A 12,285-nucleotide genomic window follows, 5' to 3' on the forward strand; every position below is an offset into this window, starting at 1 on the left:
ATGGAAATGATTTATTTACGAGTTATAGTGTATAAATATTGAACGAGAATTTACCCAACTAACCCATAATTTAACCCTAACGTTCCGTAGCTTTTCCCCGAATTTAATAAAAGTACTACCAGAAACATGCTAATTTTCACTTTCTGCTGATGTCTAAGCTAACAAAAATTTACTTTTTTATGTCCATAAATGAATAGAGTTTCGCATCTTTGAAAGTCAAAAGTATATTTAGAGGTAATTGGTTGAAATTTTGTGATTAAAAATTTCATTTTATTTGTAATAAATTACAACGGTCCCCGAACAGACAATCCCTTAGCCCTCTGCTGCTCCATCCACATGTACATGGCCGCGTCTACTTTATCGAAGATTGGCGTTTTCACATACGAAGATTTTCTTGCTTTAGCAGGGTTTTAGTTTGTTGAAATGTGTCTTTGTATTTTCTCTCTGTTTTTCCATATGGTCGCTACCGTAGACTTCGAAAGTCCAAAACGTTTTCCAATCGCCGAATTGGACTCGTGGTTCTCATAGGCTTTTATTACGCTCAGTTTCGTATCAATGGAAATACACTGTCTTGGTCTTTTCGAGGCAGAAGCCATTGTTGAAATGTACATTACATTTCATTTAATTATGTTTCAATCAATTAATTAAACAATCAGGTCTATGCTCCTCCCATGCTTCCTCCCTACTAATGAAAAGGTGTCATTTAAAATAATACGTACAAATGATTCATTTAAATATTTTATGTCATTTCTTATCTAAACCCTATTCATTGTTTACAAAGTTTATAAGCGTAAACGAATTCATTCCCAGATGCGCGTCCTGTAAAGTTTGTCAACCACAGCTATGCGCTCATTTGATGTTAACCGACTGTTGCTATTAACGATGACAGCGGTCTAATGTCGTCTCTGTAAGACGGTCTAAATTTAGATCGGCATGTCGCTGAAAAGAGACCAGTGACTGGTGCTCCTTTAATAGTTTTATCTTATGGCAATGACTTTTCCACGTCTTATTGCCGTTAGTGTTTTTATAAATGATGCTTTAATTGCTAAAATAAAGGCTCGTAAAACACAATTGATGTTCAATTGCTTTAATACACTTTAAGTTTCTTGTTATGCAATAGAATAAATGAACAAAAGCACTCAAAATTCACGTGGCTTTAAAAAGTTACCTAAAATCGTTTTACGATCGCATGACGACGTCATCGGCCAAACACCGTTCGTAAAATAGAAGGTTCGTAATTGGGAAGGTCGACTACAGTCGGCCTTCTCAAATACATACCCTTTGGTCTAGAAGGCGTTCGTAATTGAGAAAATTCGTAATTGAGAAGTATGAAAAAATTGCGCCCTCTATCGAGAAAAATAACGAAAACAGATTTTTTAACCATGTGTGTGCGCTAAACGATCGTCACGGCCTATTGGTATGGTCTATGACTGGTCTAAGTTTACACAGAATATTTACAATGTACAGGACTTCGTAGCAAACAACAACAAATTCTAAACTATTTTATATTATTACTGTATAAACGAACCTCTCTCCAAAATCAAGAAGTACTCCGCATGGGCGACGATCATTCGTTTAACCAAGGACTGTTAACTGTTACCAGGATAGGAAGCTGGCTGGTTTAAGCCGTCTAACTTGAATTAGCCTTATGTGCAGTATTTTTATGCAAATGAGCCAGATAAACACAATCTGCACATGCTCAGAAAAACAAAACTTTCCTTAGCCACACCATGACCACACTGCGTATCGGCTAGGCGTACAGCTAGGCCTAGCCGAGAATTACGGTACGGTAAAACAAAGCAGAATAAGGGTACTAATTTCAGTTGGCATGCAAATCAATCATACTTACATACTTAAAAACAAACTAGTCTACGAATAAAATCACCTGCAAGTTAAGATATAAGGCAAGTATGTCTACAAATTTGATTTTAAATTGATGTGATTAGGCTAGCCTAGACCCGGCCTAGACCATGTCTAACCGCTTATAAAAATACAGAAAAAAGACCCAAAACAAATTAGAATTAAGTTATCAACTAACTAGTGCATTAAAATTATTCATATACTTATTACTTACCTATATAAAATTAAAATGTATTGCTCACAAACGCCGATATTTGGATTTTAATACGCCTTTTCCACGAATCGGTAGACATCTTGAAGTGATAACAAACAGCCTAAGTCAGTGGTGCGTAACAAACAAAAATAAGATAAGCTAGGACTAGCGGCTGTACGCCTAGCCGATACGCAGTGTGGCTAAGTAAAGTTTTGTTTTTCTGAGCATGTGCATATTGTGCTTATCTGGCTCATTTGCATAACAATACTGCACATAAGGCTAATTCAAGTTAGGCAGCTTAAACCAGCCAGCCTCCTATCCTGGTAACAGTTAAAAGGCCTTGGTTTAACCATGTGCTTGTTGCGCAGATGGATTTATGCTTTGTGCTGATTGGCTATGCACGCTCCAGTGTTTTACCATTGTGAACCAGCCGCCGCACTGCTGCCAGCCTTTGATCGCGAGTCCGCAATACGCGTACGAACGTATAAGACGTGATTCAAACAGATAAATTACGAACGCATAAGATGGGTATGATTTAAACCAATAAAACAACAAACACATTAGACGGACATGAACGAATTTATGAACGATATGACGGAGAAGATTTTAAAAAAATAAAATAACGAAAACATAAGACGGACATGAACAAATTCATAAAGGAACGAACGTATAAGACGGACATGATTCAAACAATAAAACAAAGCCAACATAAGACTGACATTTCTCAAACAAATAACAAACGTATCTGACAGACATAGACAAATGATACTGTGTAGACGAATGAATAATTTTCTAATGAACAAAATATATATGAACAAAAACAAACAAATATGAAACCAATGGACGGTTTTACAAATGAACATGTACCAGTACGCATGTAAAATGTGCAAGTTGGGATGATATATTGATTCTGTCTTTATTCATAAATGAGGGATACTAATTGAAAGTATCCCTTCTTAATTTTTTTTTTTTTCGTTTTTTATGGGGGGAGGGGTGGCAAATCTTTTTTTTTTCTTTTATTTTGCACCTTCTTCAGTACAATTCTGTAGAGTACACATCACACGGGAAAATGTGATGTTTCCACATCACTGATGATTTGATCATCCGTTAGCCACTGATATCCTGGATCGTCTGCGTCTTCAGCCAGCCATTGAACAGGTCCCATCTACTCGCTATCATCGAGTTTTTTATCCGAGTTCTTCAAACATTACATCGACTTCAGCCGAGTCATCGTCATCATGATGGTTTCTTTGATAAGGATCGGAGTCGTTGTTCGGCTCTTCTCCCAGAAGTTGTCGCCAGCTACGACTTAGGTATTCTTCCGTTGCATCTTCCCATGCTTGGGAAATCCAACCAACGCAATCCTTGACTGTCAGCTGCTTGATGACATTTGGAATGTCGTCATCGTTTGCCAGGATGTGGCAAACGACGAGTTCATCTCTGAAAGTAAAATAACTTCGTATTTCTGAAGGACACGACTTTGGAGTTTTTGGGCATAACTTAAGTATTGTGTTAATTAACATCTGGGAGTGCGATCCTCTTTCGTTGCACATCGCAGCTCTTCCTGCTTAGCATCAGAGATATGTGCGATACTTCCATGACTTCATACAGATAATCATCATCACCAGTATCTGTAGTAGGTGCTCGTGATAAGGTGTCTGCCAAATATAGCTCAGCACCTTTCTTGTATACCAACTAAAAGTGGTATCTTTGTAACTGCATTAGTAATTTCTGCAGACGAGCTGGCGCTTTGTTAAGTGGCTTCTTCACAATGGTTATCAGTGGTTGATGGTCTGTTTGTATGGTTATTTGTTTCCCATATATGTACTGATGGAATTTCTTTGTTGCAAACACTATGTTTAACAGCTCTTTTTCTATTTGTGCATAGCGCTGTTCAGTGTCTGTCATTGTTCGTGAGGCAAATGCTATTGGTTTACCATTTTGGAGGCATGCACAGCCTAAACCATACTGGGATGCATCGCATGTAAGGGTTAAGTATTTGGTCTCATCGTAATATGCAAAGACTGGTAGACTTTTAAGCTTCTCAAAAGATTCCTGGTGATGTGGTTGCCAACACCATTGCATGTCTTTGTGTAACAACTGGGTGTTGCTACTTCACTAACGTTCTCTATGGATTTCGAAAGATAGTTTGCCATACCAAGAAAACGGCGTAAAGCTTGTGTATCCTTTGGAGCTGGCATCTCGCATATAGCCTTTATTTTCTCAGGATCAGGTTTTATAGCATTGTCGGTTAGAAGGTGTCCAACATAGGAAACCTGACTCTGTCGAAACTTGCATTTGTTCTTATTCAAGCGGAGTCCAACCTTCTGAATTCTCTGTAGCACCTCCTTTAAATTCTTGTCATGCTCGTGTAGATCTTTACCAGTGACTAGCAGGTCATCCACAGTTATCTCACAAGGATATCCTTCAAAGAGTATTTCCATTGTGATGTGATTCTTCTGATCCACTATTGATACCATATGGCATTCTAAGATACCTGTATCGGCCAAAGGGAGTGTTGAACGTAGACAACTTTGAAGATTCTTCATCTAATGGTACCTGCCAAAAAGAATTTTTAGCATCTAAGACCGTAAATACTGTGGCATTGGCTAAATTTCTAGTTATTTCCTCAAAAAATTTCGAACTTTTAATGGAATAGTGTGTGTTTCAGGCTATCTCACCGTGCCTAACAAAAAAAAATTATATTTTGACTCAACTTTTTAACATTGTCACGTTTTGCGCAAAAGTGCTTATCTCGCCGAGTTGAGCACTTAGTACAAATTTTTTACTTTTCACCATATTTCGAGTACTTTTCCGAAAAACTTCAAACTTTCAATGGAATAGTGTTTGTTTCAGGCTATCTTACCCTAACAAAAAAAAAATACATTTTGACTCAACTTTTTAACATTGTCACTTTTTGCACAAAAGTGCTTATCTCGCCGAGTTGAGCACTTAGTGCAAATTCTTGACTTTTCCCCATATTTCGAGTACTTTTCCAAAAAACTTCAAACTTTCAATGGAATAATGTGTGTTTGAGGCAATTTAACCGTGCCTAACAAAAAAAATTACATTCCCACTCAACTTTTAAACATTGTTACATTTTTGCACAAAACTGCTTATCTCGCCGAGTTGAGCACTTAGTGCAAATTTTTGACTTTTCACCATATTTCGAGTACTTTTCCGAAAAACTTCAAACTTTCAATGAAATAGTGTTTGTTTCAGGCTATCACACCGTGACTAACAAAAAAAAAATTACATTTTGACTCAACTTGTTAACATTGTCACTTTTTGCACAAAAGTGCTTATCTCTCCGAGTTGAGCACTTAGTGCAAATTTTTTACTTTTCACCATATTTCGAGTACTTTTCCGAAAAACTTCGAACTTTCAATGGAATAGTGTTTGTTTCAGGCTATCTAACCGTGACTAACAAAAAAAAATTACATTTTGACTCAACTTTTTAACATTGTGACTTTTTGCACAAATGTGCTTATCTCGCCAAGTTGAGCACTTAGTGCAAATTTTTGACTTTTCACCATATTCCGAGTACTGTTTGGAAAAACTTCAAACTTTCAATGGAATAGTGTTTGTTTCAGGCTATCTCACCGTGCCTAACAAAAAAATTACAGTTTGACTCAACTTTTTAACATTGTCACTTTTTGCACAAAAGTGCTTATCTCGCCGAGTTGAGCACTTAGTGCAAATATTTGACTTTTCACCGTATTTCAAGTACTTTTCCGAAAAATTTCAAACTTTCAATGAAATAGTGTTTGTTTCAGGCTATCTCACCGTGACTAACATAAGAAATTACATTTTGACTCAACTTTTTAACATTGTCACTTTTTGCACAAAAGTGCTTATCTCGCCGAGTTGAGCACTTAGTACAAATTTTTTTACTTTTCACCATATTTCGAATACTTCTCCGAAAAACTTCAAACTTTCAATGGAATAGTGTTTGGTTCAAGTTATCTTACCCTGACTAAAAAAAAAATACATTTTGACTCAACTTTTTAACATTGTCAATTTTTGCACAAATAATAATGTGCTTATCTCGCCGAGTTGAGCACTTAGTGCAAATTTTTGACTTTTCACCATATTTCGAGTACTTTTCCAAAAAACTTCAAACTTTCAATGGAATAATATGTGTTTGAGGCAATTTTACCGTGCCTAACAAAAAAAAATTACATTCCAATTCAACTTTTAAACATTGTTACATTTTTGCACAAAAGTGCTTATTTCGCCGAGTTGAGCACTTAGTGCTAATTTTTGAATTTTTACCATATTTCGAGTACTTTTCCGAAAAACTTCAAACTTTTAATGGAATAGTGTTTGTTTCAGGCTATCTCACCGTGACTAACAAAAAAATTACATTTTGACTCAACTTTTTAACATTGTCACTTTTTGCACAAATGTGCTTATCTCGCCAAGTTGAGCACTTAGTGCAAATTTTTGACTTTTCACCATATTCCGAGTACTGTTCCGAAAAAATTCAAACTTTCAATGGAATAGTGTTTGTTTTAGGCTATCTCACCGTACCTAAAAAAAAAAACCATTTTGACTCAACTTTCTAACATTGTCACTTTTTACACAAAAGTGCTTACTCGCCGAGTTGAGCACTTAGTGCAAATTTTTGACTTTTCGCAATATTTCGACTACTTTTCCGAAAAACTTTAAAGTTTCAATGGAATAGTGTGTGTTTTAGGCAATCTCACCGTGCCTAACAAAAAAAAAAATAACATTCTAACTCAACTTTTAAACATTATCACTTTTTGCAGAAAAGTGCTTATCTCGCCGAGTTGAGCACTTACCAATACTTAAGGAATACCCAAAAACTCCAAAGTCGTGCCCTTCAGAAATACGAAGTTATTTTACTTTCAGAGATGAACTCTCAGTAGACAATGGAATAGTTATGAAAGGACATAAAAGCATAATTCCTAGGTCTCTCTCTCCAGTCATCATATACACAAATACTACACAAAGGACATCCTGAAATGGAAGCTACAAAACGTAGAGCACGGGGAATTGTCTGTTGGAGATCAATGTGCAATGACATAAACAAGTTTGTGTCATCCTGCCATATACGTAATGCCCTAAAGGCACATCAAGAAAAGTATGATAAAATAGCGCCCTCTAGATAGATTTTTTAACCATGTGTGTGCGCTTAGCGATCGTCACGGCCTATAATAGACCATAACAATAATTGGTATGGTCTATGACTGGTCTAAGTTTACACAGAATATTTACAATGTGCAGGACTTCGTAGCAAACAACAACAAATTCTAAACTATTATATATTATTACTTTATAGACGAACCTCTCTCCATTGTGCTATTATTTACCCATAGCCTACGTGCCCACAGCCGATGCAAAATCAAGAAGTACTCCGTATGGGCGACGATCATTCGTTTAACCATGTGCTTGTTGAGCAGATGGATTTATACTTTGCGCTGATTGGCTATGCACGCTCCAGGGTTTTAGCATTGTTTACCAGCCGCCGCACTGCTGCCAGCCTTTGATCGTGAGTCCGCAATACACGAACGAACGTATAAGACGTGATTCAAACAGATAAATTACAAACGCATAAGATGGGTATGATTTAAACACATAAAACAACAAACACATTAGACGGACATGAACGAATTTATGAACGATATGACGGACAAGATTAAAAAAAATAAAATAACGAAAATATAAGACGGACATGAACAAATTCATAAAGGAACGAACGTATAAGACGGACATGATTCAAACAATAAAACAAAGCCAACATAAGACTGACATTTCTCAAACAAATAACAAACGTATCGGACGGACATAGACAAATGATACTGTGTAGACGAATGAATAGTTTTGTAATGAACAAAATATTTATGAACAAAAACAAACAAATATGAAACCAATGGACGGTTTTACAAATGAACATGTACCGGTACGCATGTAAAATGTGCAAGTTGTGATGACATATCGCTTCTGGCTTTATTCATCAATGAGGGATACTAATTGAAAGTATCCCTTCTTATTTTTTTTAAATATTTTTTTTATGGGGTGGGGGCAGGGGTAGCATTTCTTTTTTTTTCCACCATCTTCAGTACAATTCTGTACAGTACACATCACACGGGAAAAAAATCCGTCATCGACTTCTGTCTTAAATTGTTGAACCTCTGTTTGGCAGCTTCATCTCGCCATTTCCTCACTTGCATTAGTTGAATATAATCCACATCCCCATATCTTCCAGCCACATCAGCAGGTTGTCAGCAGCGTTAAAAGCTGTTGATGCGTTGATTTTGGGAGGTGACTAACTTCTTGTTCATTATCAGATGAATCGTGCTCCTGCGATGTTTCCACATCACTCATGATTTGATCATCCGTTAGCCACTGATACCCTGGATCGTCTGCGTCTTCAGTCAGCCATCAGGTCCCATCTACTCGCTATCATCGGCTTGGCATCCGAGTTCTTCAAACATTACATCGAATTCAGCCGAGTCATCGTCATCATGATGGTTTCTTTGATGAGGATCGGAGTCGCTTTCGTCTCTACTCCCAGAAGTTGTCGCCAGCTACGACTTAGGTTTTCTTCCGTTGCATCTTCCCATGCTTGGGAAATCCAACCAACGCAATCCTTGACTGTCAGCTACCTGATGACATTTGTAATGTCGTCATCGTTCGCCAGGATGTGTCGTAGGAGATGATTTTTGTAGCGTCGTTTCAGTGGTTCCAAGATTCCCTGGTCCATAGGCCTAATCACGTTAGTGGTGTTTGGTGGAAGCGACTCAACCCAGACGTTCCCATCCTCAGAAACGAGTTCTACTTGGGGGGGGGGGGGTGACGGAGCATTATCCAAAAGAAGTAGAATTTTGTATGGAATGTCGTGTTCATGGCACCACCACCGGACAGTTGGAACAAAGTCACTGTGGAACCATTTTTTGAAAACAGTAGAATCTGTAAGTTAATGACCAGCCTGAGGCACTTCGTAGATTACTAGGATTGTTTATTGTGGTACTGACCGACATACATGTATGAGCTGGGTATCGCACCGAGAGGGCGTGATTCAAATTAATACAATGTTCTACATCTTCCTTCTTTTATTTTGTTTTTAAACATGATGAATTTATAGTAAATTTAAAATCTTTTCATCCTTTTGTTTTTAAACTTGAGAACAATAAAACGTTTTAAATCAAAAGTGTGATTGTGTTATTCATTCAATTGTGATCTTTTCTAACATATTAATTAGCATCTTACATTCATGTTCAATTTTTAATTTCCATTTTACTTATAAATTCCAAATCCAATAACAATGGTCTATAATCAATGTATAATTATTGTTCAGCAATCCAATCAATGTTCAACATCAATGTTCATTCAATGTTCAATAATCCACTTTCAGCAATCAAATCAATGTTCAATAATCAACGTTCAGTAATTCAATCAATGTTCAATCAACGCTTGCATTTTTTTTTAGTTACTGCGCAAACATAGAGCTATTGTATTTGGGATTTGGTTTGGACAGTTTGCCACTTCGGGTTCTTGTTGGCTGAATCTATGTTGGATTTTGTGGTAGTTCTTCACGAGGCTGAGTTTGCATTTTGTGGTTTTGGGTTGTGTATCGGATGTGTGTCCTGGAATTGTAATGGTATATAAACAGCTTTTTGTATCGGCTTGTTTTCTGTTACAGGAAGCAGATATTTTCTGTTTCTTCTTATTTGCGGTATCGACCATATATGATCTTGGCTGTTCTTTGGTTACATCGTAATATGCAAGGACTGGTGGGCTTGTTATCATACTTTTAAGCTTCTCAAAAGATTCCTGCTGATGTGGTTGCCAACACCATTGCGTGTCTTTGTGTAACAACTGCCTTAAGGGTGCTGCTACTTCACTTAAATTCTCTATGAATTTCGAAAGATAGTTTGCCATACCAAGAAAACGGCTTAAAGTTTGTGTATCCTTTGGAGCTGGCATCTCGCATATAGCCTTTAACTTCTTAGGATCAGGTTTTATACCATTGTCGGTTAGAAGGTGTCCAACATAGGAAACCTGATTCTGTCGAAACTTGCATTTGTCCTTATTCAAATGGAGTCCAACCTTCTGAATTCTCTGTAGCACCTCCTTCAAATTATTGTCATGCTCGTCTAAATCTTTACCAGTGAATAGCAGGACTTCAACAATTATCTCACAAGGATATCCTTCAAAGAGTATTTCCATTGTGCGTTGAAATACTTCTGATCCACTATTGATACCATATGGCATTCTAAGATACCTGTATCGGCCAAGGGGAGTGTTGAACGTAGTCAACTTTTGAAGATTCTTCATCTAATGGTACCTGCCAAAAAGAATTTTTAGTATCTAAGACCTTAAATACTGCGGCATTGGCTAAATTTCTAGTTATTTCCTCAACAGTTTTCATCGGGTGATGGGGTCTCTTCAGAGCACCATTTAAATCTCTTGGATATATGCACAATCTAATTTCTTCAGTGTTCTTTTTTTCTTGTTGCAACCATTGATGACACCCATGTTATTGCCTCTTCTACAGGAGTGATGACGCCGAAGGGTCTACAGACATCTTACATTTCATCGGTAACTTGCCCAAATCGTCACCAAAAACATCCGAAAACTCTGTTAGTTCTGGAATATCTTGTGTTACGACATGCACCATGTTATCATTAACGTTTTAGAGAATATGTTAATCCAATTATGGTAGTGTAATCACCATCAACAACATAGAATTTCAGTTGGTGTTGTTTTCCCGCTGAATCTATCATTAATCTTGTCATTCCCAAAGTAGTTATGGTATTACCACTATATGCTACCAGATTTGGCTTTTCTGATTGGTCCATGTCATCAGCAGCTTTAATATTTTGCAGAGTATTTAGTGGTATTACATTACACTTGGTTCCAGTGTCTGTCTTTAATGTGAGAGGGTGAATGTTGACCATTACAGTTGTTTTTATTACATTTTTACTGTCAACTGTATCAATGTTTATGCCTTCTACAACAAAGAATTCTTCATTTTGTGCTTCTTCTGTTGCGATATCATACAATGTCTGCTTATTGGACTTTTTTTTGTATCTTTGTTTACCTTGGGGTTTCTTGTAAGTATGCTTGTGTTGTGCACAAGTACCCCTAGGTTTCCTACACTGTGTTCCAAAATGTCCTAAAATTCCACATCTGCTGCACTCTTTGTTATATGCAGGACAATTATATCGTGGATGAGATGTCCCACACCTTCCACAAACTTTACTGTGCTGCGATTTGGTTTTTTCAAACGTTAGTACGTCGATTGTCTGTGACAATTGTTTGTTTGCATTTTCTGTAGTTTCATGAACCAAGCATATCTGAATGGCTTTATCCAATGTTAATTCACTCTGAGATATTAACGCTTTTCTCACTACTTCTTTATCTTCACCACATACGATCCTATCTCTTTACCTTGTCAGTTATCGGACCAAATTCACAACTTTTAGATAGGGTTTGCAGCTTAGCTAAATATGCTTGGACAAATTCATCTGGTAATTTAGAAAGAGTGTTGAATTTATGCCTTTCTAGTATAATATTCTTTCGTGGTAAGCATAAGTCACAAAATGTTTTCTTTAGGTCTGCCAGTTTTTTAGGGGAGTAACGTTGCCGTCAGCATCAGTAATTGCAGGTTTGTAGGTAAAACTCCTACTTTTTTCAATGGCATCTTTGCCTGCAACATTTAATAATATGTATGCTTTTTCTTTATCTAATTTATTACCATGGGCGGCTTCTATATATATATCGAAATCTAGTTCGAAACGTCTCCAGTTTTCAGCTACGTTTCCTTGAAAGGAAATCGGATCCGGTCTGTGTATCCCATAATCGGCCATGTTTCGTTGCTATGGATGGGCCCAAGCAGCAATAATGTATACCATCGTACTTTACTGTACTTCAATATGTGAATCCACTAAAAGTTGATTATTTTCCTCAATTTCTGACACCATCTAAGTTAGGCTATGTTCATACACACGGCGTAAGACTGGCTTAAGCATGGCGTAGCGTACGTACGCCTCTGTGTGTGAACTAGGCAGTGGCATTGTTAAAGCCACTCACTACGCCACGTCCTTGGCGTTATTAACGCTACCTGCATACCCCAGATTAGCTAACGCCACTGAGCTAACGCCAGTGATGCTTGAATGATTTTACCTCATTTCAAGAGATTGACCAATCACGATTGCAATATATTAGCTACTTTGGTCTCTTTCCTGTGCTCTCTATAAATG

This window comes from Anneissia japonica, unplaced genomic scaffold, assembly GCF_011630105.1.
Source record: "Anneissia japonica isolate Jap-2015-1 unplaced genomic scaffold, ASM1163010v1 scaffold475_len113575_cov109, whole genome shotgun sequence".
In the NCBI taxonomy this organism is placed as follows: domain Eukaryota; kingdom Metazoa; phylum Echinodermata; class Crinoidea; order Comatulida; family Comatulidae; genus Anneissia; species Anneissia japonica.